Source organism: Hemiscyllium ocellatum, unplaced genomic scaffold (genome assembly GCF_020745735.1).
Source record: "Hemiscyllium ocellatum isolate sHemOce1 unplaced genomic scaffold, sHemOce1.pat.X.cur. scaffold_2417_pat_ctg1, whole genome shotgun sequence".
NCBI lineage: Eukaryota > Metazoa > Chordata > Chondrichthyes > Orectolobiformes > Hemiscylliidae > Hemiscyllium > Hemiscyllium ocellatum.
In genome coordinates, this window is record NW_026868086.1 from 33304 (window position 1) to 50366 (window position 17063).

General features: G+C 48.9%; 21 non-coding genes across 21 annotated transcripts; all 21 read left to right on the plus strand.

Annotated features, from left to right (window-relative positions):
• The first annotated feature begins 340 nt into the window (after positions 1–340).
• trnac-gca (transfer RNA cysteine (anticodon GCA)) lies at positions 341–412 on the plus strand. Its single transcript has one exon. It is a non-coding gene; the product is annotated as a tRNA-Cys (tRNA).
• A 463-nt stretch (positions 413–875) lies between these two features.
• trnac-gca (transfer RNA cysteine (anticodon GCA)) lies at positions 876–947 on the plus strand. Its single transcript has one exon. It is a non-coding gene; the product is annotated as a tRNA-Cys (tRNA).
• Positions 948–1410: 463 nt separating this feature from the next.
• On the plus strand, positions 1411–1482 carry trnac-gca (transfer RNA cysteine (anticodon GCA)). Its single transcript has one exon. It is a non-coding gene; the product is annotated as a tRNA-Cys (tRNA).
• A 464-nt stretch (positions 1483–1946) lies between these two features.
• Positions 1947–2018, plus strand: trnac-gca (transfer RNA cysteine (anticodon GCA)). The gene has a single exon. It is a non-coding gene; the product is annotated as a tRNA-Cys (tRNA).
• A 998-nt stretch (positions 2019–3016) lies between these two features.
• trnac-gca (transfer RNA cysteine (anticodon GCA)) lies at positions 3017–3088 on the plus strand. The gene has a single exon. It is a non-coding gene; the product is annotated as a tRNA-Cys (tRNA).
• Positions 3089–4086: 998 nt separating this feature from the next.
• On the plus strand, positions 4087–4158 carry trnac-gca (transfer RNA cysteine (anticodon GCA)). Its single transcript has one exon. It is a non-coding gene; the product is annotated as a tRNA-Cys (tRNA).
• Positions 4159–4622: 464 nt separating this feature from the next.
• On the plus strand, positions 4623–4694 carry trnac-gca (transfer RNA cysteine (anticodon GCA)). The gene has a single exon. It is a non-coding gene; the product is annotated as a tRNA-Cys (tRNA).
• Positions 4695–5157: 463 nt separating this feature from the next.
• Positions 5158–5229, plus strand: trnac-gca (transfer RNA cysteine (anticodon GCA)). Its single transcript has one exon. It is a non-coding gene; the product is annotated as a tRNA-Cys (tRNA).
• Positions 5230–5699: 470 nt separating this feature from the next.
• Positions 5700–5771, plus strand: trnac-gca (transfer RNA cysteine (anticodon GCA)). Its single transcript has one exon. It is a non-coding gene; the product is annotated as a tRNA-Cys (tRNA).
• A 996-nt stretch (positions 5772–6767) lies between these two features.
• Positions 6768–6839, plus strand: trnac-gca (transfer RNA cysteine (anticodon GCA)). Its single transcript has one exon. It is a non-coding gene; the product is annotated as a tRNA-Cys (tRNA).
• Positions 6840–7310: 471 nt separating this feature from the next.
• On the plus strand, positions 7311–7382 carry trnac-gca (transfer RNA cysteine (anticodon GCA)). The gene has a single exon. It is a non-coding gene; the product is annotated as a tRNA-Cys (tRNA).
• A 998-nt stretch (positions 7383–8380) lies between these two features.
• On the plus strand, positions 8381–8452 carry trnac-gca (transfer RNA cysteine (anticodon GCA)). The gene has a single exon. It is a non-coding gene; the product is annotated as a tRNA-Cys (tRNA).
• A 464-nt stretch (positions 8453–8916) lies between these two features.
• On the plus strand, positions 8917–8988 carry trnac-gca (transfer RNA cysteine (anticodon GCA)). The gene has a single exon. It is a non-coding gene; the product is annotated as a tRNA-Cys (tRNA).
• Positions 8989–9451: 463 nt separating this feature from the next.
• trnac-gca (transfer RNA cysteine (anticodon GCA)) lies at positions 9452–9523 on the plus strand. Its single transcript has one exon. It is a non-coding gene; the product is annotated as a tRNA-Cys (tRNA).
• Positions 9524–9985: 462 nt separating this feature from the next.
• Positions 9986–10057, plus strand: trnac-gca (transfer RNA cysteine (anticodon GCA)). The gene has a single exon. It is a non-coding gene; the product is annotated as a tRNA-Cys (tRNA).
• A 464-nt stretch (positions 10058–10521) lies between these two features.
• Positions 10522–10593, plus strand: trnac-gca (transfer RNA cysteine (anticodon GCA)). The gene has a single exon. It is a non-coding gene; the product is annotated as a tRNA-Cys (tRNA).
• A 2069-nt stretch (positions 10594–12662) lies between these two features.
• trnac-gca (transfer RNA cysteine (anticodon GCA)) lies at positions 12663–12734 on the plus strand. The gene has a single exon. It is a non-coding gene; the product is annotated as a tRNA-Cys (tRNA).
• Positions 12735–13732: 998 nt separating this feature from the next.
• Positions 13733–13804, plus strand: trnac-gca (transfer RNA cysteine (anticodon GCA)). Its single transcript has one exon. It is a non-coding gene; the product is annotated as a tRNA-Cys (tRNA).
• A 462-nt stretch (positions 13805–14266) lies between these two features.
• trnac-gca (transfer RNA cysteine (anticodon GCA)) lies at positions 14267–14338 on the plus strand. The gene has a single exon. It is a non-coding gene; the product is annotated as a tRNA-Cys (tRNA).
• A 463-nt stretch (positions 14339–14801) lies between these two features.
• On the plus strand, positions 14802–14873 carry trnac-gca (transfer RNA cysteine (anticodon GCA)). Its single transcript has one exon. It is a non-coding gene; the product is annotated as a tRNA-Cys (tRNA).
• Positions 14874–15872: 999 nt separating this feature from the next.
• Positions 15873–15944, plus strand: trnac-gca (transfer RNA cysteine (anticodon GCA)). Its single transcript has one exon. It is a non-coding gene; the product is annotated as a tRNA-Cys (tRNA).
• The last annotated feature ends 1119 nt before the right edge of the window (positions 15945–17063 follow it).

A 17063-nucleotide genomic window follows, 5' to 3' on the forward strand; every position in this document is an offset into this window, starting at 1 on the left:
AAGGACACGAAGATCCGTGTTGCCTCGTGAGATGTTGCAATGTAGCACTGCAGTGCCGAAACGAGAGCTTGAAAGCCTTGCATGTGCATTCGTTCAGAGCTGATGTCAGTTCGGAGGGCATTTGCGCAATAACTTACGTCCAATTAAACTCTGCCACTCAGCCATTTCCATTGCCGATGCAAATGCTATTGAAGTCAGACAGTCATTTTGGAAATAGGTTTCACATACAAAACATCTCTGCTGCACGTAAACTGTTGAAAGGCGCAGACAAGAGAGGTGTTTTAGACAATTGTCACTGTAGTATGTGGAAAGTGTGAACATGCAGTGCGTTGGGCACCTGGGGGGTGTAGCTCAGTGGTAGAGCATTTGACTGCAGATCAAGAGGTCCCCAGTTCAAATCTGGGTGCCCCCTTTACACGTGAGCAGTGCATCGAGGATCTGCCGTTCGCCCCTCTGCACCGGGAACTCCTTGGAAGGGGTGTTTTCTTCCCGCATTCAACGACCACGGCAAAGTTCCTTCTGTGATGAACAGCTGAAGGACACGAAGATCCGTGTTGCCTCGTGAGATGTTGCAATGTAGCACTGCAGTGCCGAAACGAGAGCTTGAAAGCCTTGCATGTGCATTCGTTCAGAGCTGATGTCAGTTCGGAGGGCATTTGCGCAATAACTTACGTCCATTTAAACTCTGCCACTCAGCCATTTCCATTGCCGATGCAAATGCTATTGAAGTCAGACAGTCATTTTGGAAATAGGTTTCACATACAAAACATCTCTGCTGCACGTAAACTGTTGAAAGGCGCAGACAAGAGAGGTGTTTTAGACAATTGTCACTGTAGTATGTGGAAAGTGTGAACATGCAGTGCGTTGGGCACTTGGGGGGTGTAGCTCAGTGGTAGAGCATTTGACTGCAGATCAAGAGGTCCCCAGTTCAAATCTGGGTGCCCCCTTTACACGTGAGCAGTGCATCGAGGATCTGCCGTTTACCCCTCTGCACCGGGAACACCTTGGAAGGGGTGTTTTCTTCCCGCATTCAACGACCACGGCAAAGTTCCTTCTGTGATGAACAGCTGAAGGACACGAAGATCCGTGTTGCCTCGTGAGATGTTGCAATGTAGCACTGCAGTGCCGAAACGAGAGCTTGAAAGCCTTGCATGTGCATTCGTTCAGAGCTGATGTCAGTTCGGAGGGCATTTGCGCAATAACTTACGTCCATTTAAACTCTGCCACTCAGCCATTTCCATTGCCGATGCAAATGCTATTGAAGTCAGACAGTCATTTTGGAAATAGGTTTCACATACAAAACATCTCTGCTGCACGTAAACTGTTGAAAGGCGCAGACAAGAGAGGTGTTTTAGACAATTGTCACTGTAGTATGTGGAAAGTGTGAACATGCAGTGCGTTGGGCACCTGGGGGGTGTAGCTCAGTGGTAGAGCATTTGACTGCAGATCAAGAGGTCCCCAGTTCAAATCTGGGTGCCCCCTTTACACGTGAGCAGTGCATCGAGGATCTGCCGTTCACCCCTCTGCACCGGGAACTCCTTGGAAGGGGTGTTTTCTTCCCGCATTCAACGACCACGGCAAAGTTCCTTCTGTGATGAACAGCTGAAGGACACGAAGATCCGTGTTGCCTCGTGAGATGTTGCAATGTAGCACTGCAGTGCCGAAACGAGAGCTTGAAAGCCTTGCATGTGCATTCGTTCAGAGCTGATGTCAGTTCGGAGGGCATTTGCGCAATAACTTACGTCCAATTAAACTCTGCCACTCAGCCATTTCCATTGCCGATGCAAATGCTATTGAAGTCAGACAGTCATTTTGGAAATAGGTTTCACATACAAAACATCTCTGCTGCACGTAAACTGTTGAAAGGCGCAGACAAGAGAGGTGTTTTAGACAATTGTCACTGTAGTATGTGGAAAGTGTGAACATGCAGTGCGTTGGGCACATGGGGGGGTGTAGCTCAGTGGTAGAGCATTTGACTGCAGATCAAGAGGTCCCCAGTTCAAATCTGGGTGCCCCCTTTACACGTGAGCAGTGCATCGAGGATCTGCCGTTTACCCCTCTGCACCGGGAACACCTTGGAAGGGGTGTTTTCTTCCCGCATTCAACGACCACGGCAAAGTTCCTTCTGTGATGAACAGCTGAAGGACACGAAGATCCGTGTTGCCTCGTGAGATGTTGCAATGTAGCACTGCAGTGCCGAAACGAGAGCTTGAAAGCCTTGCATGTGCATTCGTTCAGAGCTGATGTCAGTTCGGAGGGCATTTGCGCAATAACTTACGTCCATTTAAACTCTGCCACTCAGCCATTTCCATTGCCGATGCAAATGCTATTGAAGTCAGACAGTCATTTTGGAAATAGGTTTCACATACAAAACATCTCTGCTGCACGTAAACTGTTGAAAGGCGCAGACAAGAGAGGTGTTTTAGACAATTGTCACTGTAGTATGTGGAAAGTGTGAACATGCAGTGCGTTGGGCCCATGGGGGGTGTAGCTCAGTGGTAGAGCATTTGACTGCAGATCAAGAGGTCCCCAGTTCAAATCTGGGTGCCACCTTTACACGTGAGCAGTGCATCGAGGATCTGCCGTTCACCCCTCTGCACCGGGAACTCCTTGGAAGGGGTGTTTTCTTCCCGCATTCAACGACCACGGCAAAGTTCCTTCTGTGATGAACAGCTGAAGGACACGAAGATCCGTGTTGCCTCGTGAGATGTTGCAATGTAGCACTGCAGTGCCGAAACGAGAGCTTGAAAGCCTTGCATGTGCATTCGTTCAGAGCTGATGTCAGTTCGGAGGGCATTTGCGCAATAACTTACGTCCAATTAAACTCTGCCACTCAGCCATTTCCATTGCCGATGCAAATGCTATTGAAGTCAGACAGTCATTTTGGAAATAGGTTTCACATACAAAACATCTCTGCTGCACGTAAACTGTTGAAAGGCGCAGACAAGAGAGGTGTTTTAGACAATTGTCACTGTAGTATGTGGAAAGTGTGAACATGCAGTGCGTTGGGCACATGGGGGGTGTAGCTCAGTGGTAGAGCATTTGACTGCAGATCAAGAGGTCCCCAGTTCAAATCTGGGTGCCCCCTTTACACGTGAGCAGTGCATCGAGGATCTGCCGTTCACCCCTCTGCACCGGGAACACCTTGGAAGGGGTGTTTTCTTCCCGCATTCAACGACCACGGCAAAGTTCCTTCTGTGATGAACAGCTGAAGGACACGAAGATCCGTGTTGCCTCGTGAGATGTTGCAATGTAGCACTGCAGTGCCGAAACGAGAGCTTGAAAGCCTTGCATGTGCATTCGTTCAGAGCTGATGTCAGTTCGGAGGGCATTTGCGCAATAACTTACGTCCATTTAAACTCTGCCACTCAGCCATTTCCATTGCCGATGCAAATGCTATTGAAGTCAGACAGTCATTTTGGAAATAGGTTTCACATACAAAACATCTCTGCTGCACGTAAACTGTTGAAAGGCGCAGACAAGAGAGGTGTTTTAGACAATTGTCACTGTAGTATGTGGAAAGTGTGAACATGCAGTGCGTTGGGCACATGGGGGGGTGTAGCTCAGTGGTAGAGCATTTGACTGCAGATCAAGAGGTCCCAGTTCAAATCTGGGTGCCCCCTTTACACGTGAGCAGTGCATCGAGGATCTGCCGTTTACCCCTCTGCACCGGGAACACCTTGGAAGGGGTGTTTTCTTCCCGCATTCAACGACCACGGCAAAGTTCCTTCTGTGATGAACAGCTGAAGGACACGAAGATCCGTGTTGCCTCGTGAGATGTTGCAATGTAGCACTGCAGTGCCGAAACGAGAGCTTGAAAGCCTTGCATGTGCATTCGTTCAGAGCTGATGTCAGTTCGGAGGGCATTTGCGCAATAACTTACGTCCATTTAAACTCTGCCACTCAGCCATTTCCATTGCCGATGCAAATGCTATTGAAGTCAGACAGTCATTTTGGAAATAGGTTTCACATACAAAACATCTCTGCTGCACGTAAACTGTTGAAAGGCGCAGACAAGAGAGGTGTTTTAGACAATTGTCACTGTAGTATGTGGAAAGTGTGAACATGCAGTGCGTTGGGCACATGGGGGGTGTAGCTCAGTGGTAGAGCATTTGACTGCAGATCAAGAGGTCCCCAGTTCAAATCTGGGTGCCCCCTTTACACGTGAGCAGTGCATCGAGGATCTGCCGTTTACCCCTCTGCACCGGGAACACCTTGGAAGGGGTGTTTTCTTCCCGCATTCAACGACCACGGCAAAGTTCCTTCTGTGATGAACAGCTGAAGGACACGAAGATCCGTGTTGCCTCGTGAGATGTTGCAATGTAGCACTGCAGTGCCGAAACGAGAGCTTGAAAGCCTTGCATGTGCATTCGTTCAGAGCTGATGTCAGTTCGGAGGGCATTTGCGCAATAACTTACGTCCATTTAAACTCTGCCACTCAGCCATTTCCATTGCCGATGCAAATGCTATTGAAGTCAGACAGTCATTTTGGAAATAGGTTTCACATACAAAACATCTCTGCTGCACGTAAACTGTTGAAAGGCGCAGACAAGAGAGGTGTTTTAGACAATTGTCACTGTAGTATGTGGAAAGTGTGAACATGCAGTGCGTTGGGCACATGGGGGGGTGTAGCTCAGTGGTAGAGCATTTGACTGCAGATCAAGAGGTCCCCAGTTCAAATCTGGGTGCCCCCTTTACACGTGAGCAGTGCATCGAGGATCTGCCGTTCACCCCTCTGCACCGGGAACACCTTGGAAGGGGTGTTTTCTTCCCGCATTCAACGACCACGGCAAAGTTCCTTCTGTGATGAACAGCTGAAGGACACGAAGATCCGTGTTGCCTCGTGAGATGTTGCAATGTAGCACTGCAGTGCCGAAACGAGAGCTTGAAAGCCTTGCATGTGCATTCGTTCAGAGCTGATGTCAGTTCGGAGGGCATTTGCGCAATAACTTACGTCCATTTAAACTCTGCCACTCAGCCATTTCCATTGCCGATGCAAATGCTATTGAAGTCAGACAGTCATTTTGGAAATAGGTTTCACATACAAAACATCTCTGCTGCACGTAAACTGTTGAAAGGCGCAGACAAGAGAGGTGTTTTAGACAATTGTCACTGTAGTATGTGGAAAGTGTGAACATGCAGTGCGTTGGGCACATGGGGGGTGTAGCTCAGTGGTAGAGCATTTGACTGCAGATCAAGAGGTCCCCAGTTCAAATCTGGGTGCCCCCTTTACACGTGAGCAGTGCATCGAGGATCTGCCGTTCACCCCTCTGCACCGGGAACTCTGTGGAAGGGGTGTTTTCTTCCCGCATTCAACGACCACGGCAAAGTTCCTTCTGTGATGAACAGCTGAAGGACACGAAGATCCGTGTTGCCTCGTGAGATGTTGCATGTTGCAATGTAGCACTGCAGTGCCGAAACGAGAGCTTGAAAGCCTTGCATGTGCATTCGTTCAGAGCTGATGTCAGTTCGGAGGGCATTTGCGCAATAACTTACGTCCAATTAAACTCTGCCACTCAGCCATTTCCATTGCCGATGCAAATGCTATTGAAGTCAGACAGTCATTTTGGAAATAGGTTTCACATACAAAACATCTCTGCTGCACGTAAACTGTTGAAAGGCGCAGACAAGAGAGGTGTTTTAGACAATTGTCACTGTAGTATGTGGAAAGTGTGAACATGCAGTGCGTTGGGCACATGGGGGGTGTAGCTCAGTGGTAGAGCATTTGACTGCAGATCAAGAGGTCCCCAGTTCAAATCTGGGTGCCCCCTTTACACGTGAGCAGTGCATCGAGGATCTGCCGTTTACCCCTCTGCACCGGGAACACCTTGGAAGGGGTGTTTTCTTCCCGCATTCAACGACCACGGCAAAGTTCCTTCTGTGATGAACAGCTGAAGGACACGAAGATCCGTGTTGCCTCGTGAGATGTTGCAATGTAGCACTGCAGTGCCGAAACGAGAGCTTGAAAGCCTTGCATGTGCATTCGTTCAGAGCTGATGTCAGTTCGGAGGGCATTTGCGCAATAACTTACGTCCAATTAAACTCTGCCACTCAGCCATTTCCATTGCCGATGCAAATGCTATTGAAGTCAGACAGTCATTTTGGAAATAGGTTTCACATACAAAACATCTCTGCTGCACGTAAACTGTTGAAAGGCGCAGACAAGAGAGGTGTTTTAGACAATTGTCACTGTAGTATGTGGAAAGTGTGAACATGCAGTGCGTTGGGCACATGGGGGGTGTAGCTCAGTGGTAGAGCATTTGACTGCAGATCAAGAGGTCCCCAGTTCAAATCTGGGTGCCCCTTTACACGTGAGCAGTGCATCGAGGATCTGCCGTTTACCCCTCTGCACAGGGAACACCTTGGAAGGGGTGTTTTCTTCCCGCATTCAACGACCACGGCAAAGTTCCTTCTGTGATGAACAGCTGAAGGACACGAAGATCCGTGTTGCCTCGTGAGATGTTGCAATGTAGCACTGCAGTGCCGAAACGAGAGCTTGAAAGCCTTGCATGTGCATTCGTTCAGAGCTGATGTCAGTTCGGAGGGCATTTGCGCAATAACTTACGTCCATTTAAACTCTGCCACTCAGCCATTTCCATTGCCGATGCAAATGCTATTGAAGTCAGACAGTCATTTTGGAAATAGGTTTCACATACAAAACATCTCTGCTGCACGTAAACTGTTGAAAGGCGCAGACAAGAGAGGTGTTTTAGACAATTGTCACTGTAGTATGTGGAAAGTGTAACATGCAGTGCGTTGGGCCCATGGGGGGTGTAGCTCAGTGGTAGAGCATTTGACTGCAGATCAAGAGGTCCCCAGTTCAAATCTGGGTGCCCCCTTTACACGTGAGCAGTGCATCGAGGATCTGCCGTTTACCCCTCTGCACCGGGAACACCTTGGAAGGGGTGTTTTCTTCCCGCATTCAACGACCACGGCAAAGTTCCTTCTGTGATGAACAGCTGAAGGACACGAAGATCCGTGTTGCCTCGTGAGATGTTGCATGTTGCAATGTAGCACTGCAGTGCCGAAACGAGAGCTTGAAAGCCTTGCATGTGCATTCGTTCAGAGCTGATGTCAGTTCGGAGGGCATTTGCGCAATAACTTACGTCCAATTAAACTCTGCCACTCAGCCATTTCCATTGCCGATGCAAATGCTATTGAAGTCAGACAGTCATTTTGGAAATAGGTTTCACATACAAAACATCTCTGCTGCACGTAAACTGTTGAAAGGCGCAGACAAGAGAGGTGTTTTAGACAATTGTCACTGTAGTATGTGGAAAGTGTGAACATGCAGTGCGTTGGGCACATGGGGGGGTGTAGCTCAGTGGTAGAGCATTTGACTGCAGATCAAGAGGTCCCCAGTTCAAATCTGGGTGCCCCCTTTACACGTGAGCAGTGCATCGAGGATCTGCCGTTTACCCCTCTGCACAGGGAACACCTGGAAGGGGTGTTTTCTTCCCGCATTCAACGACCACGGCAAAGTTCCTTCTGTGATGAACAGCTGAAGGACACGAAGATCCGTGTTGCCTCGTGAGATGTTGCAATGTAGCACGGCAGTGCCGAAACGAGAGCTTGAAAGCCTTGCATGTGCATTCGTTCAGAGCTGATGTCAGTTCGGAGGGCATTTGCGCAATAACTTACGTCCATTTAAACTCTGCCACTCAGCCATTTCCATTGCCGATGCAAATGCTATTGAAGTCAGACAGTCATTTTGGAAATAGGTTTCACATACAAAACATCTCTGCTGCACGTAAACTGTTGAAAGGCGCAGACAAGAGAGGTGTTTTAGACAATTGTCACTGTAGTATGTGGAAAGTGTGAACATGCAGTGCGTTGGGCACATGGGGGGGTGTAGCTCAGTGGTAGAGCATTTGACTGCAGATCAAGAGGTCCCCAGTTTAAATCTGGGTGCCCCCTTTACACGTGAGCAGTGCATCGAGGATCTGCCGTTCACCCCTCTGCACCGGGAACTCCTTGGAAGGGGTGTTTTCTTCCCGCATTCAACGACCACGGCAAAGTTCCTTCTGTGATGAACAGCTGAAGGACACGAAGATCCGTGTTGCCTCGTGAGATGTTGCAATGTAGCACTGCAGTGCCGAAACGAGAGCTTGAAAGCCTTGCATGTGCATTCGTTCAGAGCTGATGTCAGTTCGGAGGGCATTTGCGCAATAACTTACGTCCATTTAAACTCTGCCACTCAGCCATTTCCATTGCCGATGCAAATGCTATTGAAGTCAGACAGTCATTTTGGAAATAGGTTTCACATACAAAACATCTCTGCTGCACGTAAACTGTTGAAAGGCGCAGACAAGAGAGGTGTTTTAGACAATTGTCACTGTAGTATGTGGAAAGTGTGAACATGCAGTGCGTTGGGCCCATGGGGGGTGTAGCTCAGTGGTAGAGCATTTGACTGCAGATCAAGAGGTCCCCAGTTCAAATCTGGGTGCCCCCTTTACACGTGAGCAGTGCATCGAGGATCTGCCGTTCACCCCTCTGCACCGGGAACACCTTGGAAGGGGTGTTTTCTTCCCGCATTCAACGACCACGGCAAAGTTCCTTCTGTGATGAACAGCTGAAGGACACGAAGATCCGTGTTGCCTCGTGAGATGTTGCAATGTAGCACTGCAGTGCCGAAACGAGAGCTTGAAAGCCTTGCATGTGCATTCGTTCAGAGCTGATGTCAGTTCGGAGGGCATTTGCGCAATAACTTACGTCCATTTAAACTCTGCCACTCAGCCATTTCCATTGCCGATGCAAATGCTATTGAAGTCAGACAGTCATTTTGGAAATAGGTTTCACATACAAAACATCTCTGCTGCACGTAAACTGTTGAAAGGCGCAGACAAGAGAGGTGTTTTAGACAATTGTCACTGTAGTATGTGGAAAGTGTGAACATGCAGTGCGTTGGGCACCTGGGGGGGTGTAGCTCAGTGGTAGAGCATTTGACTGCAGATCAAGAGGTCCCCAGTTCAAATCTGGGTGCCCCCTTTACACGTGAGCAGTGCATCGAGGATCTGCCGTTTACCCCTCTGCACCGGGAACACCTTGGAAGGGGTGTTTTCTTCCCGCATTCAACGACCACGGCAAAGTTCCTTCTGTGATGAACAGCTGAAGGACACGAAGATCCGTGTTGCCTCGTGAGATGTTGCAATGTAGCACTGCAGTGCCGAAACGAGAGCTTGAAAGCCTTGCATGTGCATTCGTTCAGAGCTGATGTCAGTTCGGAGGGCATTTGCGCAATAACTTACGTCCAATTAAACTCTGCCACTCAGCCATTTCCATTGCCGATGCAAATGCTATTGAAGTCAGACAGTCATTTTGGAAATAGGTTTCACATACAAAACATCTCTGCTGCACGTAAACTGTTGAAAGGCGCAGACAAGAGAGGTGTTTTAGACAATTGTCACTGTAGTATGTGGAAAGTGTGAACATGCAGTGCGTTGGGCCCATGGGGGGTGTAGCTCAGTGGTAGAGCATTTGACTGCAGATCAAGAGGTCCCCAGTTCAAATCTGGGTGCCCCCTTTACACGTGAGCAGTGCATCGAGGATCTGCCGTTTACCCCTCTGCACAGGGAACACCTTGGAAGGGGTGTTTTCTTCCCGCATTCAACGACCACGGCAAAGTTCCTTCTGTGATGAACAGCTGAAGGACACGAAGATCCGTGTTGCCTCGTGAGATGTTGCAATGTAGCACTGCAGTGCCGAAACGAGAGCTTGAAAGCCTTGCATGTGCATTCGTTCAGAGCTGATGTCAGTTCGGAGGGCATTTGCGCAATAACTTACGTCCATTTAAACTCTGCCACTCAGCCATTTCCATTGCCGATGCAAATGCTATTGAAGTCAGACAGTCATTTTGGAAATAGGTTTCACATACAAAACATCTCTGCTGCACGTAAACTGTTGAAAGGCGCAGACAAGAGAGGTGTTTTAGACAATTGTCACTGTAGTATGTGAAAGTGTGAACATGCAGTGCGTTGGGCCCATGGGGGGTGTAGCTCAGTGGTAGAGCATTTGACTGCAGATCAAGAGGTCCCCAGTTCAAATCTGGGTGCCCCCTTTACACGTGAGCAGTGCATCGAGGATCTGCCGTTCACCCCTCTGCACCGGGAACACCTTGGAAGGGGTGTTTTCTTCCCGCATTCAACGACCACGGCAAAGTTCCTTCTGTGATGAACAGCTGAAGGACACGAAGATCCGTGTTGCCTCGTGAGATGTTGCAATGTAGCACTGCAGTGCCGAAACGAGAGCTTGAAAGCCTTGCATGTGCATTCGTTCAGAGCTGATGTCAGTTCGGAGGGCATTTGCGCAATAACTTACGTCCATTTAAACTCTGCCACTCAGCCATTTCCATTGCCGATGCAAATGCTATTGAAGTCAGACAGTCATTTTTGGAAATAGGTTTCACATACAAAACATCTCTGCTGCACGTAAACTGTTGGAACGCGCAGACAAGAGAGGTGTTTTCGACAATTGTCACTGTAGTATGTGGAAAGTGTGAACATGCAGTGCGTTGGGCACCTGGGGGGTGTAGCTCAGTGGTAGAGCATTTGACTGCAGATCAAGAGGTCCCCAGTTCAAATCTGGGTGCCCCCTTTACACGTGAGCAGTGCATCGAGGATCTGCCGTTCACCCCTCTGCACCGGGAACACCTTGGAAGGGGTGTTTTCTTCCCGCATTCAACGACCACGGCAAAGTTCCTTCTGTGATGAACAGCTGAAGGACACGAAGATCCGTGTTGCCTCGTGAGATGTTGCAATGTAGCACTGCAGTGCCGAAACGAGAGCTTGAAAGCCTTGCATGTGCATTCGTTCAGAGCTGATGTCAGTTCGTAGGGCATTTGCGCAATAACTTACGTCCAATTAAACTCTGCCACTCAGCCATTTCCATTGCCGATGCAAATGCTATTGAAGTCAGACAGTCATTTTGGAAATAGGTTTCACATACAAAACATCTCTGCTGCACGTAAACTGTTGAAAGGCGCAGACAAGAGAGGTGTTTTAGACAATTGTCACTGTAGTATGTGGAAAGTGTGAACATGCAGTGCGTTGGGCACATGGGGGGTGTAGCTCAGTGGTAGAGCATTTGACTGCAGATCAAGAGGTCCTCAGTTCAAATCTGGGTGCCACCTTTACACGTGAGCAGTGCATCGAGGATCTGCCGTTTACCCCTCTGCACAGGGAACACCTTGGAAGGGGTGTTTTCTTCCCGCATTCAACGACCACGGCAAAGTTCCTTCTGTGATGAACAGCTGAAGGACACGAAGATCCGTGTTGCGTCGTGAGATGTTGCAATGTAGCACTGCAGTGCCGAAACGAGAGCTTGAAAGCCTTGCATGTGCATTCGTTCAGAGCTGATGTCAGTTCGGAGGGCATTTGCGCAATAACTTACGTCCAATTAAACTCTGCCACTCAGCCATTTCCACTGCCGATGCAAATGCTATTGAAGTCAGACAGTCATTTTGGAAATAGGTTTCACATACAAAACATCTCTGCTGCACGTAAACTGTTGAAAGGCGCAGACAAGAGAGGTGTTTTAGACAATTGTCACTGTAGTATGTGGAAAGTGTGAACATGCAGTGCATTGGGCACATGGGGGGTGTGTAGCTCAGTGGTAGAGCATTTGACTGCAGATCAAGAGGTCCCCAGTTCAAATCTGGGTGCCCCTTTACACGTGAGCAGTGCATCGAGGATCTGCCGTTTACCCCTCTGCACAGGGAACACCTGGGAAGGGGTGTTTTCTTCCCGCATTCAACGACCACGGCAAAGTTCCTTCTGTGATGAACAGCTGAAGGACACGAAGATCCGTGTTGCCTCGTGAGATGTTGCAATGTAGCACGGCAGTGCCGAAACCAGAGCTTGAAAGCCTTGCATGTGCATTCGTTCAGAGCTGATGTCAGTTCGGAGGGCATTTGCGCAATAACTTACGTCCATTTAAACTCTGCCACTCAGCCATTTCCATTGCCGATGCAAATGCTATTCAAGTCAGACAGTCATTTTGGAAATAGGTTTCACATACAAAACATCTCTGCTGCACGTAAACTGTTGAAAGGCGCAGACAAGAGAGGTGTTTTAGACAATTGTCACTGTAGTATGTGGAAAGTGTGAACATGCAGTGCGTTGGGCCCATGGGGGGTGTAGCTCAGTGGTAGAGCATTTGACTGCAGATCAAGAGGTCCCAGTTCAAATCTGGGTGCCCCCTTTACACGTGAGCAGTGCATCGAGGATCTGCCGTTCACCCCTCTGCACCGGGAACACCTTGGAAGGGGTGTTTTCTTCCCGCATTCAACGACCACGGCAAAGTTCCTTCTGTGATGAACAGCTGAAGGACACGAAGATCCGTGTTGCCTCGTGAGATGTTGCAATGTAGCACTGCAGTGCCGAAACGAGAGCTTGAAAGCCTTGCATGTGCATTCGTTCAGAGCTGATGTCAGTTCGGAGGGCATTTGCGCAATAACTTACGTCCATTTAAACTCTGCCACTCAGCCATTTCCATTGCCGATGCAAATGCTATTGAAGTCAGACAGTCATTTTGGAAATAGGTTTCACATACAAAACATCTCTGCTGCACGTAAACTGTTGAAAGCGCAGACAAGAGAGGTGTTTTCGACAATTGTCACTGTAGTATGTGGAAAGTGTGAACATGCAGTGCGTTGGGCACATGGGGGGGGTGTAGCTCAGTGGTAGAGCATTTGACTGCAGATCAAGAGGTCCCCAGTTCAAATCTGGGTGCCCCCTTTACACGTGAGCAGTGCATCGAGGATCTGCCGTTTACCCCTCTGCACCGGGAACACCTTGGAAGGGGTGTTTTCTTCCCGCATTCAACGACCACGGCAAAGTTCCTTCTGTGATGAACAGCTGAAGGACACGAAGATCCGTGTTGCGTCATGAGATGTTGCAATGTAGCACTGCAGTGCCGAAACGAGAGCTTGAAAGCCTTGCATGTGCATTCGTTCAGAGCTGATGTCAGTTCGGAGGGCATTTGCGCAATAACTTACGTCCATTTAAACTCTGCCACTCAGCCATTTCCATTGCCGATGCAAATGCTATTGAAGTCAGACAGTCATTTTGGAAATAGGTTTCACATACAAAACATCTCTGCTGCACGTAAACTGTTGAAAGGCGCAGACAAGAGAGGTGTTTTAGACAATTGTCACTGTAGTATGTGGAAAGTGTGAACATGCAGTGCGTTGGGCACATGGGGGGGTGTAGCTCAGTGGTAGAGCATTTGACTGCAGATCAAGAGGTCCCCAGTTTAAATCTGGGTGCCCCCTTTACACGTGAGCAGTGCATCGAGGATCTGCCGTTCACCCCTCTGCACCGGGAACTCCTTGGAAGGGGTGTTTTCTTCCCGCATTCAACGACCACGGCAAAGTTCCTTCTGTGATGAACAGCTGAAGGACACGAAGATCCGTGTTGCCTCGTGAGATGTTGCAATGTAGCACTGCAGTGCCGAAACGAGAGCTTGAAAGCCTTGCATGTGCATTCGTTCAGAGCTGATGTCAGTTCGGAGCGCATTTGCGCAATAACTTACGTCCAATTAAACTCTGCCACTCAGCCATTTCCATTGCCGATGCAAATGCTATTGAAGTCAGACAGTCATTTTGGAAATAGGTTTCACATACAAAACATCTCTGCTGCACGTAAACTGTTGAAAGCGCAGACAAGAGAGGTGTTTTAGACAATTGTCACTGTAGTATGTGGAAAGTGTGAACATGCAGTGCGTTGGGCACCTGGGGGGTGTAGCTCAGTGGTAGAGCATTTGACTGCAGATCAAGAGGTCCCCAGTTCAAATCTGGGTGCCCCCTTTACACGTGAGCAGTGCATCGAGGATCTGCCGTTTACCCCTCTGCACCGGGAACTCCTTGGAAGGGGTGTTTTCTTCCCGCATTCAACGACCACGGCAAAGTTCCTTCTGTGATGAACAGCTGAAGGACACGAAGATCCGTGTTGCCTCGTGAGATGTTGCAATGTAGCACTGCAGTGCCGAAACGAGAGCTTGAAAGCCTTGCATGTGCATTCGTTCAGAGCTGATGTCAGTTCGTAGGGCATTTGCGCAATAACTTACGTCCATTAAACTCTGCCACTCAGCCATTTCCATTGCCGATGCAAATGCTATTGAAGTCAGACAGTCATTTTGGAAATAGGTTTCACATACAAAACATCTCTGCTGCACGTAAACTGTTGAAAGGCGCAGACAAGAGAGGTGTTTTAGACAATTGTCACTGTAGTATGTGGAAAGTGTGAACATGCAGTGCGTTGGGCACATGGGGGGTGTAGCTCAGTGGTAGAGCATTTGACTGCAGATCAAGAGGTCCCCAGTTCAAATCTGGGTGCCCCCTTTACACGTGAGCAGTGCATCGAGGATCTGCCGTTTACCCTCTGCACAGGGAACACCTGGGAAGGGGTGTTTTCTTCCCGCATTCAACGACCACGGCAAAGTTCCTTCTGTGATGAACAGCTGAAGGACACGAAGATCCGTGTTGCCTCGTGAGATGTTGCAATGTAGCACTGCAGTGCCGAAACCGAGAGCTTGAAAGCCTTGCATGTGCATTCGTTCAGAGCTGATGTCAGTTCGGAGGGCATTTGCGCAATAACTTACGTCCATTTAAACTCTGCCACTCAGCCATTTCCATTGCCGATGCAAATGCTATTGAAGTCAGACAGTCATTTTGGAAATAGGTTTCACATACAAAACATCTCTGCTGCACGTAAACTGTTGAAAGGCGCAGACAAGAGAGGTGTTTTAGACAATTGTCACTGTAGTATGTGGAAAGTGTGAACATGCAGTGCGTTGGGCACATGGGGGGTGTAGCTCAGTGGTAGAGCATTTGACTGCAGATCAAGAGGTCCCCAGTTCAAATCTGGGTGCCCCCTTTACACGTGAGCAGTGCATCGAGGATCTGCCGTTTACCCCTCTGCACCGGGAACACCTTGGAAGGGGTGTTTTCTTCCCGCATTCAACGACCACGGCAAAGTTCCTTCTGTGATGAACAGCTGAAGGACACGAAGATCCGTGTTGCCTCGTGAGATGTTGCAATGTAGCACTGCAGTGCCGAAACGAGAGCTTGAAAGCCTTGCATGTGCATTCGTTCAGAGCTGATGTCAGTTCGTAGGGCATTTGCGCAATAACTTACGTCCATTTAAACTCTGCCACTCAGCCATTTCCATTGCCGATGCAAATGCTATTGAAGTCAGACAGTCATTTTGGAAATAGGTTTCACATACAAAACATCTCTGCTGCACGTAAACTGTTGAAAGGCGCAGACAAGAGAGGTGTTTTAGACAATTGTCACTGTAGTATGTGGAAAGTGTGAACATGCAGTGCGTTGGGCACATGGGGGGGTGTAGCCAAGTGGTAGAGCATTTGACTGCAGATCAAGAGGTCCTCAGTTCAAATCTGGGTGCCACCTTTACACGTGAGCAGTGCATCGAGGATCTGCCGTTTACCCCTCTGCACAGGGAACACCTTGGAAGGGGTGTTTTCTTCCCGCATTCAACGACCACGGCAAAGTTCCTTCTGTGATGAACAGCTGAAGGACACGAAGATCCGTGTTGCGTCGTGAGATGTTGCAATGTAGCACGGCAGTGCCGAAACCAGAGCTTGAAAGCCTTGCATGTGCATTCGTTCAGAGCTGATGTCAGTTCGGAGGGCATTTGCGCAATAACTTACGTCCATTTAAACTCTGCCACTCAGCCATTTCCATTGCCGATGCAAATGCTATTCAAGTCAGACAGTCATTTTGGAAATAGGTTTCACATACAAAACATCTCTGCTGCACGTAAACTGTTGAAAGGCGCAGACAAGAGAGGTGTTTTAGACATTTGTCACTGTAGTATGTGGAAAGTGTGAACATGCAGTGCGTTGGGCACATGGGGGGTGTAGCTCAGTGGTAGAGCATTTGACTGCAGATCAAGAGGTCCCCAGTTCAAATCTGGGTGCCCCCTTTACACGTGAGCAGTGAATCGAGGATCTGCCGTTTACCCCTCTGCACCGGGAACACCTTGGAAGGGGTGTTTTCTTCCCGCATTCAACGACCACGGCAAAGTTCCTTCTGTGATGAACAGCTGAAGGACACGAAGATCCGTGTTGCCTCGTGAGATGTTGCAATGTAGCACTGCAGTGCCGAAACGAGAGCTTGAAAGCCTTGCATGTGCATTCGTTCAGAGCTGATGTCAGTTCGGAGCGCATTTGCGCAATAACTTACGTCCATTTAAACTCTGCCACTCAGCCATTTCCATTGCCGATGCAAATGCTATTGAAGTCAGACAGTCATTTTGGAAATAGGTTTCACATACAAAACATCTCTGCTGCACGTAAACTGTTGGAACGCGCAGACAAGAGAGGTGTTTTCGACAATTGTCACTGTAGTATGTGGAAAGTGTGAACATGCCGTGCCTTGGGCACATGGGGGGGGTGTAGCCAAGTGGTAGAGCATTTGACTGCAGATCAAGAGGTCCTCAGTTCAAATCTGGGTGCCCCCTTTACACGTGAGCAGTGCATCGAGGATCTGCCGTTTTCCCCTCTGCACAGGGAACACCTTGGAAGGGGTGTTTTCTTCCCGCATTCAACGACCACGGCAAAGTTCCTTCTGTGATGAACAGCTGAAGGACACGAAGATCCGTGTTGCCTCGTGAGATGTTGCGATGTAGCACTGCAGTGCCGAAACGAGAGCTTGAAAGCCTTGCATGTGCATTCGTTCAGAGCTGATGTCAGTTCGTAGGGCATTTGCGCAATAACTTACGTCCATTTAAACTCTGCCACTCAGCCATTTCCATTGCCGATGCAAATGCTATTCAAGTCAGACAGTCATTTTGGAAATAGGTTTCACATACAAAACATCTCTGCTGCACGTAAACTGTTGAAAGGCGCAGACAAGAGAGGTGTTTTAGACAATTGTCACTGTAGTATGTGGAAAGTGTGAACATGCAGTGCGTTGGGCACATGGGGGGTGTAGCTCAGTGGTGGAGCATTTGACTGCAGATCAAGAGGTCCCCAGTTCAAATCTGGGTGCCCCCTTTACACGTGAGCAGTGCATCGAGGATCTGCCGTTTACCCCTCTGCAC